General features: G+C 42.5%; 1 long non-coding RNA gene across 3 annotated transcripts; it reads left to right on the forward strand.

The window, feature by feature from the left end:
* The first annotated feature begins 851 nt into the window (after positions 1 to 851).
* Positions 852 to 6102, forward strand: LOC123116023 (uncharacterized). Of its 3 annotated transcripts, XR_006456898.1 has the most exons (8): positions 852 to 975; positions 1072 to 1166; positions 1331 to 1382; positions 1678 to 1783; positions 3454 to 3527; positions 4714 to 4774; positions 5489 to 5533; positions 5814 to 6102. It is a non-coding gene; the product is annotated as an uncharacterized lncRNA (long non-coding RNA). The 3 variants fall into 3 exon arrangements; XR_006456897.1 differs by having other exon boundaries at positions 3454 to 4774; positions 5424 to 5533; XR_006456896.1 differs by having other exon boundaries at positions 3454 to 4774; positions 5424 to 6102.
* The last annotated feature ends 4147 nt before the right edge of the window (positions 6103 to 10249 follow it).

Raw genomic sequence — 10249 nt, forward strand, 5'->3', positions numbered from 1 at the left:
GTACACTCATGAAGCTCAGGATGCAAAACTACCAGGCAGTTTTCCTTACAAAAATCAACATTGTGGCCTTTAATCATACATTTGGCTACAACTAAATTTAGATCAGATAAAGGTTGGATTCATGCCGATTAACAAAATACATGCTGATGTAAAAATATAGTGATATACAACAGGTACTTACATCTACATTGGAGCACAGAGAATTCCTGCAAGAATCTTTCCTCATAAATGATATCATTGCAGAAATTCTTCTATCTATTAAGCTTATCTAACTTATAAAGGATGAAGGGGTAGCTAGGCACGACGAAGGTGGCCACGTCGCCTTTAAATCGCGAATGCCACCGCGTGTTATTTTCGTGCCCCGCTGAGGGCATTTTCGTCATTTTGCATCCGGGCGTATAAAAGGCAGCCGCTCCAGTGGAGGTAACCTAGCCTTCTGCCCATCCCGCACTCGGGCCGCTCCCCTCTCCTCTCTCTCCCTCCAAACCCTAGCTAGACCGCGCCTGCCTCCCTGCCCCGCCGCCGTCGTCTCCTCCGCCCGGCCAGCCGCCGCCACACGCGCCCGTCTCCTCCGGCCGGCCTCCGCCCACAACCTCCCCCATCCCGTTTTCAGAAGGGAATGGAAGGAAGAGAAGAGGGAGAGTGGGTGGGTCAGGCGACAGGAAGGGAAGAGGAGAGGAAGAACGAGCGGGTTAGGTGACGGCCATGGCCATGGCGCTCGCAGATCCGCCCGCCCTGTCATCGCCGTTGCACTCGCAGGTGAGTGGCGCCGACCTACCGGATCTTCCTCGTCGTCAACCCGACGTACTGGTGTGGTGGATCCGCCTCCTCTCTGTTTCAACCCTGGTTGTGCTCTTTCCGTGACAACTGCAGCCCGAGGCCGTCAAATCCGTCACCGTCGCCATTCTTCTGCTCGAGGCCTTTGCCACCATGGATGGATGCGGGCAAGGCCAGCCTCCCCCTCCCCACGCATAGGTACTCCCCACTCCCCTCCTCCTTCCCGTGATCTGCTCTACTTGTTTTGGTTCCTTTTAATTGATGCATTATTTTTGTCTATTTCTGTGTACCCAGGTGACTATGCGAGTTGCATTGATAGAATCCATGTACTAAACTGGGGCATTTTTGGCAGCTGCAGCAACCTGACAATTAATTTGTTCTCATCCAAGGTAATTTACTTCCCCCTTTATGTATCATGGATGGATATATGTGATGGTTGGTTGTCATTACTGAAGCAAGAATTGATGATGATGACTACCTTTCGAGCAGGTTTACCGCTCGTCTTGCTAATGTTAATTTGTATGTTTGTTCATGGCTTGCTTCCCAACCACAGGTGCTCCCCACGGTGAGGAACGGACGTGCTCAACGCCTTCCTTCCCAACCAGGTGCTCCTCTATCTCTCTCTATGTGTTGTGTGATGAATGTGTGGTAGTGGGACTGTGGGAGTGGGATAGGCAGAGGTAAAGAGAGCAGATTCCAAATGCAATGGAAGGGAACTTTCAATCCAAGTTTAATTTTCATTGGGCATTCAAATTCTTAATTTGATCTTCTCAAATTTTTGGCTAGGTGTATAAACATACATGCACATGTATATCTAATTGGATTGTTAGCTGAACATTTTCTCTAATGTACATCACTGAAATTACTAATATGTGGGTTTCCTAAACATGATATTTGCAGATATGAGAAAGAAGAAATAGGACCAAGAAAATTAGTTGCTCATATATTCATGTGTCTTGCGGAGAAGAACCCGAATGGATAACTTGGTATGCCAAGTAATGTGCAGGTACAGAATTATCATCATAGCAAATAGAATCATCTGAATATTGTTTGGAGGATAACAATTCCTCAAATTGGCTCATTTAATTTAGACCGTACGCCCGGTTATTGTTGTCTTGGTTACTCCATTTGTTCAAACTACAAAATACATATTCTTTTCAGTCATGTATATTCGTACTGGCTTAACTAATTAATGAATTCATCAAATGCCCTTGCTTATGATAGTATCTCTTTGGCATTTTCCTCTGCATGCTTCTTTTCTAGGCTATCTGTCTTTCCATACCCTGCTCTCCTTACTTATTTTATTATTAGTCGAATATAATATCAGATCACCTACCATCATTGTTCTTTATTACAATCTCATAGGAAAGAAGTCTGATTAGTTGGGTATTCTTAGCTAGCATTCAAAATGGGATGTTGCACTGCCATTAAATGAGCATAAATATAATGAGAAGGTGCACACAAAGTGGAGGCTTAGATTAATGCTTTAGAGTTTAGCCTGAATATAGCCAATCAGTATTCTTACTAGGCTGCTGTTTAAGTACCTATGCAACAATATCAGAGGGATGCAGCACCTAAAATATGTAGGGTTTGTAAGCTTGGAGCAAGAGTGCAATGGAAAATGTTTACTGTGTTCCATTGAAACAGGTAAGAAAGTAATTTAGTTTGGGTGGATTGATTAGTTATAAAAAGTAGATGGTCCTTCGCTTGGATCTTTAGGTTTAGTCATTGCTTTTCTACTTCAAACCGACGGATTTATCTTCAGCTAAAAAAAGGACAGCGGGCTTGGTTAGCTTCAAGAAGAAAAATATTTCAAAACCGTGTAGCTATAGAGAAATATTCCATGTCTATTTCCCTGATTTCCAGTCCACTTTATGAAAGCCTGATGTAACTGTTTGCGTAAGTGGTTGTATGATATGTTGAATATGCTGTGTCGGGCTAGACGGATATGTTTGCTTGTCTTTGGAAATATTCACCTGTTGTGTTCTGCATTGACCTGCATTTATATTGGCACTCTGTTCTTATTTGTCTCTGTTCTGATAGTTTTAGGTGAGAACAGAGTATTTATAGTTGTGACATGCACTACAGGCTTTTCATAATTATTAATTCTTTAAATGTGACCGTGCCCCGTGCCGACAGATATGTGTGCCTCAGTTTAGTTGATGTGCCTACCGTGTTTCAGGCGTGTTGTTTTTCTTAGATAATCATAAATTGACAGGGTGCTTGCTGGTATTAGTTAAAAACTTAAAATATCTTACATTAGGATGTATTGTGTTGTGCTTTCATGCAATTGTATTGATTTAGACAGCAACTGAACCAAGTCACTGATTAGTAGAATTAGTCATGAGATGAGGCACAGAAGAGTCGAGAGGGGCAACCGTCGTATTTACGATGCATGAAAATGGCTCATGATTCCATTCAAGTAATGGATATATAGTACTCCCTCCGTCCTAAAATACTTGTCGGAGAAATGAATAAAAATGGATGTATCTAAAACTAAGATATGTCTAGATACATCCATTCCTTCGACAAGTATTTCCGGATGGAGGGAGTAGTTGCTAATTATATTTATACTGATTGCAAGCATAATTAGCCTATTGTCTATGTAGTTTGCTGATTATACACTCTTTTCGTTCATGTTTCACCCTCCTAAGGCATTTGTTTTCTCTGCCGTAGGTTGCTTTTGTCCTCTCACCTGGTCTTTGGTCTTCGTCTATTGCTCTGCTGGCTTATCATCTCCTCGGTTGGAGGTTGTTCTTGGTCCTGCCATTTGTTCTTGTTAGAGCTCACTGAAAATATTTATTCTCACCTATGCTAATGCCTTTCGGTTAAACTAGGAATTATTTCATTGTTGGAAGCTTTCATCTGCATATATGCGTAAGGGGCTGTGTATTTATTTTGTTTCATTCATTTTTTGGTCTATTTATTTTGCACAGAAAACCATTTGTGGTATGCTTTGATGGGTCTTATTTAATACAATATAGACAAAATTGGAAGTAGTAGCAAACTAGCCATGAAAATTTTGAGAAAACTATGCTAACCACAAGCAATGATGTACTCCTGGATTTTGCCATGATATTGTAGCCCACTTCCAAGACTCTATGTGCTAATGTTAGCTACTTGCTTCTTTAGCTGCTCTAATTAGGAACCAATTATCTGTGTGGTTTATCGTCTTAAAATTGTTACTATTCACTTAGTGGGGGAGTGTAAGAAGTAACTGATCTTAGAGAACACTACACACCAGAGCAGGAAGCCGAAGTCAGGAAGGAGAATGCATGTACCCTTAAGGACTGAAGAATGATGTTTAATCTTGCTTTTGTCTACGTTGCTATTCTTGGTTCAGATCCTTACCTTCGGTTCAGTTCCATGTAGTCTTATGGATAGATGGACAAGTTGGTGAAAACTGAAAACTACAGGATGGATTAATTAATCGGTTAATTAATCGTTGTTGCCCCTAATTTTGTTTCAGCTTCATCAACACCTTACATTTGCTTGGTAGAAATTTAAACTGAACACCAACTTCATTTATGTTATACTCGGGTAATGGACTTCTTCAGATATACAATTTCCTCGAGCAAAGTTTACAATGCTTTTGTGCCACTTATGACATGCTTCACAATTTTTTTGTCTTTCCTTGTGGATCGTCCATTTGAACAATATATATCAATGTAAATAACCTTACATTTCCTTCTATTTCAATCGATTTAAGGTACTCATGTATAATGATTACTAATGACCAGCTGCAGCCACCGCCTAATCTAACATTGTTGTAGTCATGGCTTTTGGCATCTGTGTATTCCATTTAGTTACCTTTGCCTAATGCGTCCTGATGAGAGGCATTCTTGTTGCCCTGTACACAGCTTTGCGTTGTATGATTGTTACTATTTCTCCCCGCATTCTCTCCTTTGCATTGTCTGACTATTACATGATTAATAGATGAACAATCCTATATCCGCAATGAAAGGCAAGGGACAAGCTCCTGTGACTAAATACCTAGGTATTTCAATCATCCTTGTGCACTGCTCCTGTAGCCCACTTCCAAGACTCTATGTACTATGAGCTGTTTTACCATGCTTACATCAGAGCTCAAAAGTAGATGTCATCAGCAAGTAGGCGATACATGTCAGTCTGATTTAGCATGTTAGAATTGCTCACAACATTTCTTTCGGCATGCCAATGAAAATGGCCCTTCCCGTTCTGAGGTTCATTATGTTTATTGAAGTCCTCACCATCTTTATATTCATTACATATTCTCAATAGCTTATTTCTTAATACCTAAAATGAATACCAGGAGCTCATTCTTACCTCTCCAATTTATCCTTATTTGAGTATTAAGGGCACCTACATTTCTTTGGTTCTGTATGACTGATCAAATTAACACACCTCAATCATAGTAAAATCTGAAAGGAGATGTAAAAGAATCAAAGAAAAGTAGAGATGCACAATATTTTTTGATTTTTAGGGATTGTTCTTGGGTTCAGCTTTTGCTGGCATGTTGTTATTACAGAGTTACCCTATCTCTTTGAATCGTCATATGTACTCCAGCCTCTTATAGATTATGCAACTAGCTAATGGTTGGAACTTTAATACTTAGCTTTATTTACAGGTAGCACAACCTCATGTTAGTTGCCATTTTATTGCTACAGATATGGTTTTGTTCTGATTGTATATGTGATGATTTTATCCATGTGTATGTATGTGGTCTTCAAAGTTGTTGAAAGATTGAAAGCGTAAGCAAGTTCGCCAAATTCCTTCGGTAAGTCATATATTCTTGTGTCTCTTTCCTATGTTTTAGAGGTTTATAGAAGATATGAGGTAGAATATTTCCTTTTCAGTATATCTGAAATTATATGGGAGAGATTACTAGCTCACACATATAGTTCGGTTATTAGCTTTCTAAATAAGTTCAGCCCTAGAGCACATATTTTTGCATCCATTGCTTATTTAATCCATTGGTATCTATTTTCTCCGGTTCATATAGTATGTTTACATTTGACTTGGAATTGTCTGTACTTTTGTTCTGCTTTTGTTTCAAGGTACTTTCAAAGAAATCAATGTCCCATCTGTCTATGGAAAACTCTAAGAAGGCTCGATTGGCACATGAAGCTCTTAAATACTTGAGAGCCTTTTACAACAAGGTCCTATAAGACTACATACATATATTACACCGGTTGTCCCAGCTCATAGTTGGTTGTCATCAGTCCGGTTGGTTGAACAAGGTCCTATAAGACTACATACATATATTGCTACAGATATGGTGTTGCCATTTTATTGCTACAGATATGGTTGTTCTGATTGTATACATACATATAATTCTGCAGTTTGTTCACGCCCAAATAATATTAATGTATACTCTTACAATACATGGCTTGCTCTCGGCCTTTGCGCCATTAGCGCAACTGGTCATCTAGTTTTCTAAAAGAGAGATGGGTAAGAAACATGTAGAAAATATGATCAGCATGCTATAAAATTTCATGATGCAAGGATACGCACACGCTTCTTAGAATTGAGTTGACATATTTTTTCTCGACTGGAGCGGACTAGTTCTTTGGCCACTGGAATCTGCTTATTATCAGTAGGAGTTGGGTTTCTCTGTGCTGGAGCAGTATCTATAAAAACTGGAGTTGGTTTATTATCTCCTGGCGTTTGGATCTTTTGCAAAGGCCTTGTTTGTAACCCTTCAGATTCTAACATAGTCGTCTTCCCCTTGCAAGCCTTGTATAGAAGAATGGTGCTTTAATTATAAAACATGCGACAGCAGAGAGATGGAATAGGTACTGAAGAATAGAAAGGCATGACATATTGACATGTATTCCCTCCATCCGGAAAAAAATGGATGGGTCTAGGCGTATTTCAGTTCTAGATACATCCTTTTTTATCCATTTCGGCAACATGTAATCTGGACGGAGGGAGTATGGTGTAAGAGCTAGGGATACAACAGGACAACACAGCAAAAAAAACTAGTTGAATGTAAAACTATATGCTAGCGGAATACGTACAGAAATAACCAAGGCAACATACACGTGTATGATTGGGAAAATAAGATGGCATTGCAACAGAGCACTAGAACAACACTTCAATGTAAAAAAACATGGTATGGCAGACAGATGAAGTACATACTGATGAATAACAATGCATAAGATATTCAGAAGCATGATGTCCAAATTAAGCAGATGGCATTGTGATAGAGTAGAATGAAAGTACTTGAATTTGAAAAGTTGTTATCATGAATGGAATAGGTACTGAAAAACAGGAAGGCATGACATATTTACATGCATGATCAACATGCTAAGCACATGGCATTGCAACAGAGTAGATACACTCTAGGACATTATATGCATGTTGTACCCATATCACGGGCCAAGTTAGAGCAAGGACCTTGTGGGGTGAAGAGGATTCATCATCTTTCTGCAAGTCTTCTGAAGAACTGCCTTTACATGTTCCATCATATTGGGTATCATTGACATCAAGTTTATTGGCCTTTACATTGCTCCGTGAGGTTCTTGTGGATATATCAGTGTGTGCAATTATATCTGACATGCATGGAAGACAACTAGTAGTTAGATTTATGTAAATGAGTGCATGTAGGAGACGACATAAATAGTAGGACTGGCGTTAACTAGCAGCAACAGGTCTCATAAACTAAAGGGAGAACACAGATGAAAGCTACAGAATATGTATCGTTTGTACTCGAGATTAACTAGATGGCACACAAAAGTATTAAAGAACAACATAGGTAATACTAGAAGTGGTATAATACTATAATCACCAGCCTGTGGGATAGCATTGGCTGATGGATGATAACTATGGAACAGCGTTACCTAAAGAACAAGTATCTTAGCTGAACTATGGAACAGTGTGAACTCCTGAACAAGACCCGTAAGAGATCAGCATGAATATACAGTGAAATGTGATGATCTATTTTCCGTGCTTAGATGAATAACAAAGTCATAAATGTTGCACACAAGTAAGATGAGGGTACAACCTATCTAGCTGGCATCCATAGGAGTGAGCATCATGTGCTGACTTGTCGATGGACCTGCAGTTGTGGCTGTCCATGTTGGGCACGCGCATTCGATGCAGGGAACTGTTGAGTGGGGGCTGTAGCTCCCTTCTGGTGTATGCTTCCCTTGTTGGAGCAGCTGCGGTGAGTCGGAAGACGGTGTGTCTGAAGATGCAGATAATGCATAAAGTTAAGAACGACATATCTCTTTGATCCGAAGAAATACACTAAGAGATCAACAGCAAGGTACGAGAGCGGTCACACGTCTGTTGACTGAAGACTAAATTGGGGTCACACGATTTTATTTTATTTTGGTACTGTCCGATCTACACCGGATGGCTTGATGGTCGTCTTGTGCCTCCCGGCTGACACTGTTCGGAATCTTCCCTGAAGAGCCAGCGACCAACGGCAGAGCAGCCTGCCTCCGCCGTCCGTGGCCCTGTCCAAAACCCTGCTCCCCGCCCCACTGCACTGTCATGGTTGCGCCGCCCCCGGGCCAATCCACAAAGACTCCCCGTCATCTAGATCCGGCGGCGGCAGTACCTTCAACCCATGCAACTCTAAAAGATAGCCATCTAAGCACTGCTTCCGCGGCGAACTTGCAGCCCCGCACCCTTACGTTAGACACCAGCCAACCGGCAGCCTAGGAGCTCCGCCGCCTCGAGGGGTGCTGCTTCCCATTGGGAATCGATTGGCCCAGAATAAAAATCCAGACAACTGACGCCTAAATAAAGTGATTTCAGATGAGGGTGCGACCTATCTGGCGGCATGGTGAAGTAGGCAGGTCCAGCTGCTGAGTCCGTGAGGCCGGCGCGGTTGCGGTGGTGACCGGCGGCAGGGAAAGAGCGATGTCGTGACGGTCGATGGCTACGTGGAAGCAGCGCCAGGACTCTGGACGGATATGAAGTTGGAGCCACTCCGGCGCCGTGAATAACAGCGGGGGTGAATCGGCTCCGGTACGGTTCACGCGGCCGTCGTCGAGGCAGCGCCAGCAGCACGGAGTAAGAGGCACACGGCCAAGTGCACGACGGCAATTGGACAGCGTCTCCGGCATTAGGGAGGAGGGCGGCTGTGAAGTTGGTGCGGTGGGGGCGCCATGGAGGTGGGGCTGAGGTTTCGCGGCTCGGGAGAAGGGAGCTTCCCGGGGAGAAGGTGATTTGGCGCCCACGAGGTATGAATGGGGGCGGGCAGGGGGGAATTGGGAGGGGAGTGGAACCATGTCTTACGGACGCATTTGTCTGAAATGTGAGGGGGAGTTACAGTTCTACCCTTGCCTATAGGCTTCTCGGCTTGGGTGTGTGTACTGAGGGTCGGGGATAGTAGAGTAAGTTTGCTTCTCCCCAAATAGTGGGTGGGAGCGATTTCGGGCGAGGAGGGCGTGTTTTGAACTATAGTGGGCGCGAGCGAATTTGGGCGAGGAGAGCGTGTTTTGAAATAGTGGGCGCGAGCTATTTCGGGCGAGGAGAGTGTGTTTTGCCGACCATGGTTTATGAATTATTCGGCACATGTCATTTCGGTCGAGGAGAAGGCGCACTTGGATGAAGTTACGAACCTACCCTCGATGTACAACGGGCCAATTGATGCGTGTCCCACATAGGACGGTAATTTCGCGTCTCCCATTTATTTGCTCGGGCCAATTCCACCGAGCAGAGAGGCTGTTTAACGGTTCGTTCAAATTTTGGGAGAACGAGCATCCACGTCTAGCTTACCAAGTCGATTCGAATCAAATTCTGAAATATTAGCTTGCCACTTCTTTTTTAGATGGAGAGATGATGCTCGGGAGTAATGTGTTTTTACATGCTCGTTGCTAGCGATTTACTATATGACAAATAGTTGACCCACTCAAAAACGCGAATCAAACCCAAAATAAAATATCTCGATTCAATGAACTAGCTCGTTCAGTAGGTCAAAATAGTGAACTAAATCCAAAATTGAACACCTCAATCGAGTAGCATGTTGTACAGTATTATAGTACTCCATGAACATGTTGAAAGTCAAATTAATGAACTTGTTTGATATACGCATATATCCGTTCATGTGCAGATTGCAGACAACATGGTCTCCAATTTAAATATTTGAATGCAAGTTTATATCAGTCTTTGATGCATAAAACACGACCTCCCCCTCTCCCGGACTCCTGTTCTCTCTCTCTCTCTCTCTCACTCTCTCGCCGACAATCTTCAATTCTGTCGCACGCATCCAACACAAAAACCTTGTTGGTACCTCTCCCTTTCTCTCTCTCTCTCTCTCTCTATCTATCTATCTATCTCTCTCTCTCTGTGTGTGGGGGGAGTCTTTCTAGTCTGCATTCATATATACACCATCTATAGGTCTCTCTCGCACACTATGTATGATACTCTAGCTAGTCCAAGCTAGATATCTTGGGTGCACTCATTGTACACACACAAATTCCTTGGCTCTTTGCCCGTAACTCTCTCACGCACCACTATGTCGTCTCGGAGCTCTTCC

This window comes from Triticum aestivum, chromosome 5B (genome assembly GCF_018294505.1).
Source record: "Triticum aestivum cultivar Chinese Spring chromosome 5B, IWGSC CS RefSeq v2.1, whole genome shotgun sequence".
Taxonomy (NCBI): Eukaryota; Viridiplantae; Streptophyta; class Magnoliopsida; order Poales; family Poaceae; genus Triticum; species Triticum aestivum.